Here is a 4,263-nt window from a genome sequence, read left to right on the forward strand (position 1 = left end):
TGTTCATAGGGTTATGCTCAAGATGGCTCCGTCGTTCACACGTGCCACCCTTGCTACATAGATAGATAGATAGATAGATAGATAGATAGATAGATAGATAGATAGATAGATAGATAGATAGATAGATAGATGGGAGGGAGAGAGGTGGAGGGAGAAGGGAGGGAGAAAGAGAAATGTGTATAGGTGCCAGTTCCATAATCTAATATAAAATAACAAAACGATTGGCCACATGCTATCATTGGCTTCCATTGTAGCACCGTCGTTTAGGTTCTGATAATCTACACACCCGAAGATACACACGAAATTCAAAGGGAATCAAAGAAGATGGGAGAAGCAGGCAAAAAAAATAAAGAAGAAAAAAAAAAGAAAGAGAGGAAAGGGAAAAAAAAAGAATATACATGTATAAAATGCATAAATAAATCAATGAAAAAAAAATAGAGTGAATAAGCATTGTCCACAGGATTTAATGTGTCGCTCTGTATAACTTGGCTAGCTTTTGTTAATTCTGCTGCGCTTTGCAAATAATATACAGTCTCCTGTAACATCTGAACTGGTCACTTGGAACAGCTTTATCGATCGGTCATTTTTACAATGAATCAATATTGAACTACGTGTTGTCAACCCTTTAAAAACGGTGGATATTGTTTAATACACTTTGACATAACAATGTGGAGTGGAGTGAACCGCTGTAATACAGGATTAGCTTTGATCTGTTGCTTGCTGCTGCTGTTAATGTTTTTTTTTTCTTTTTCTATTGTTGTTATTTCATTTCTCTTCTCTTTTCTTCATTTATTTTTATTATTATTATTATTATTATTATTATTATTATTATTATTATTATTATTATTATTATTATTATTACCATCATCATCATCATTCAGAATTTTCGAGGTCGGTCAGTTTGGCAAGTTCGTGAGTTCGCTGGACAGAGGTAAGATCGTATATGAAACGTGTCGATTCTGAACATGCATTAAATAAATAACTGAATAGACGATGAATGTCTGAATGAATGAATGAATGAATGAATGAATGAATGAATGGATAAACGAACTCTCCCAGTGTAACAAGAAACAATACAATTATGATCGGTGCAACATGCGTTGGGTAATGTAAGATGAAAACTTGTATTCTGATTAGTGTTGCATGAATTTTGCATATGGAAGCATTATGTATTATACATACGCATTTCACACACACATAGACAGAAACACTCAAGCACACACACACACGCACACACTCACGCGAGCACATGCATACGCAAACACACGCATCTTAAGCCAAACACAAGTTTGCGTGTGTGTGTATGTATGTGTATATATATATATATATATATATATATATACACACATATACACTTATCAAAATACGGTAGAAGTTACAGAGGGACTCAAGAGCCGAGAATTTCGTGCGTTGGCACTTATCAAGCTGGTTTCAAATCAATGAGATTGTATATACTGTAATGCCTCGATATACGAGTTAATTCGTTCCCTTAGAAAGCTCGTAAAGCGAAAACTAGTAAACAGGAAATATAACTCGTAAAATCTCGTAAACCCGTGGTCTCGTAAAGCTAGTCCCCGTAAAGTGAGGTATTACTGTACCAGTTTGATAAGTGCCAACGAAACTCAGGTCCTTTCTGTCACTGTGATTTCTGCCAAATTATTAGTAATATGCATATTTTTGTTTGTTGGCACTCCGTCGCTTACCACGTCGAGGGTTCCAGTTGATCCGATCAACGGAACAGCCTGCTCGTGAAATTAACGTTCAAGTGGCTGAGCACTCCACAGACACGTGTACCCTTAACGTAGTTCCCGGGGATATTCAGCGTGACACAGTGTGACAAGGCTGACCCTTTAAATTACAGGTACAACAGAAACAGGAAGTAAGAGTGAGAGAAAAGCAGGGTTCGCCACCATCCCCTGCCGGAGCCGCGTGGAGCTTGAGGTGTTTTCGCTCAATAATCACTCACAACGCCCGGTCTGGGAATCGAAACCGCGATCCTATAACCGCGAGTCCGCTGCCCTAACCGCTGGACTATTGCGCCTCCACACACACACACATACATACATACATACATACATACATACATACATACATACAAACATACATACATACATACGTACATACATGCATACTTACCTACGTACATCTTATGTTACTATAGACACATCCATTCATGAACCGCCTCTGAATATAAATGTCTTTGTGCGTACATGAAGTCCCTACATGTCAAATAGCCTTTTTCAGATTAGAACTCTACATCTAGCCAAGTAGATGGTGAATCGATTCCTATGACCGTCTGACAATTGCTAGCTTAAGCAACCGAGCTATAAATACTTATTACAGTAAGAGAGATTCGCTTTGAGCTGAATTCCGTTTTGATCGCGGAGAAAATACCATTCGAAGGACTGGTGTCCTATCCCTGGTACGATTACTTTCTTATCTGCTATAGTCTCTTTAAATTGGAAATAAACATTAGCTGAGTAAACTGAGTAAACATTAACTGAGTGCGGTTTGTTACTGAAAGTATAAATTGTAGGTTTTCAACGTAGACGCACGACCATAGACTTTAGGGATTGATCGAATGTATCCAACGCCAGTTTTTTATCGTTGGTACTAAGTTTATTAACCATGGAAAGATGGAAGGGAAAGTTCATGTCGGTGATATTTGATGTTAGATTATCAATCAAAGCTATTAAAGGCAGAAAGGCATGTAAACCATCATTCAACAGATTCTGCCCATCATCGTTGTTAGAAAGGTTATTATAAAGCCTTCTTTCATAGAGAGAAAAAAAAAAAACGTTTGGAGGAATGGGAGTAGGTGGAGAAACAGCAGTGGCAGCAGGAATATCTACTCCAGTATTCAACAATATTTTCTTATCGATCACTGAAATAGCCTTTCTATTGTAGGCACAAGTCCTGGAATTTTATTGTAGGGAATAAGTTGATGACATCGACCACAATGCTCGACTTGTTATTATTTTATTGACTACGAAAGGTTGAAAGGCAAAGTTGACTTCGGTGATATTAGAACTCAGAATGTAAAGACGAACAAAATGCCTCCAAGCAATAAACACTTGAAAGGTATTTCGCCTGCTGCTCTATTGTCGTCTGCAATCCATCATCTTAAGAAAACACATAATAATCTTTTCTACTATAGGCACAAGGCTTGAGGCTTTGTAGGCCTACCTCGCTGGTACTTATTTCATCGACTCCTAAGTGGATGAAAGAAAAAGTTGACCTCGGCAGAATTTGAACTCAAAGCTTAAAAACGGACATCTTGTCGTTAAGCATTTTGTCCGGAACGCTCACAATTCAGTCAGCTCACTGCCTTGAGAAAGTATATAAGAATAATAATATAATAATCTGTATTAACTGTTACATTGATGATTTTCATCTTTCTAGGTTGATCAAAATAAACCAGGAGGAATACAATGTTGATTCATCCAATTTATATTCTCCATCCACCTCCGAAAGTCTGTCTTTTACATATTTTTTCCTAACCTTATCACGTAAATATACGAGCGTCTGTCTTGCTACACATACGTTAAGTTACATAACAGGCATTATGCACTGCTCATGGACATAAACAATGTATAAACTCTTTCTCTCACACACAAACGCATACATACAGATATCTGCAGTTGCGTGATTTCTGCACGAACAAACGTACACATTCAAACACCCACATGTACAGAGAGATACCACCACATACATATACAAAGATGTGAATTGTTTATTTGAAAATATTCCTGATTGCGCGTGTGTGTGAGAGAGCGTATGTGTGTGTGTTTGCGCGCGCATGGTCGAAATCACGGTGTAATTTTTTCTGTAGTCAATATTCTCTCTCTCTCTCTCTCTCTCTTTCTCTCACTCTCTTTATTACTCAATCACTTATTCACACACTCAATCGCACACACACTCATTCACCTACTCACTCACTCACTCTTCGTTTCTTTCTCTTATGTGTACGCATGTGTGTGTACTAAGAGAAACAAACAGAGATAGAAAGACAGACAGAGACACAGAGACAGACAGAGACACAGAGACAGACAGACAGACAAGCAGACAGAGACAGAGTTACTGTTGTTATACAGTCCTTAGTCGGCACCGATCGAGTACCTCTATATTCAAATGCATTCACTCCATGAGCATTTCGTCTTATTTGATATTTAGACTATATTTTGCAATGTATCAAATCTGAGACGTTTGTGTGCAGTTTTTTCTTTTCTCTTCTCTTTTCCTTTTTTTTTTTTTTTTTTTTTT

General features: G+C 37.7%; 1 protein-coding gene across 1 annotated transcript in view; it reads right to left on the reverse strand.

The window, feature by feature from the left end:
* LOC106868222 (nucleolar protein 4-like) overlaps nucleotides 1-4,263 on the reverse strand; it is a 77,957-nt gene that overhangs the window by 36,067 nt on the left and 37,627 nt on the right. The gene's annotated exons all lie outside the window — the stretch shown is intronic.

This window comes from Octopus bimaculoides, chromosome 7 (genome assembly GCF_001194135.2).
Source record: "Octopus bimaculoides isolate UCB-OBI-ISO-001 chromosome 7, ASM119413v2, whole genome shotgun sequence".
NCBI classification, from domain to species: Eukaryota; Metazoa; Mollusca; class Cephalopoda; order Octopoda; family Octopodidae; genus Octopus; species Octopus bimaculoides.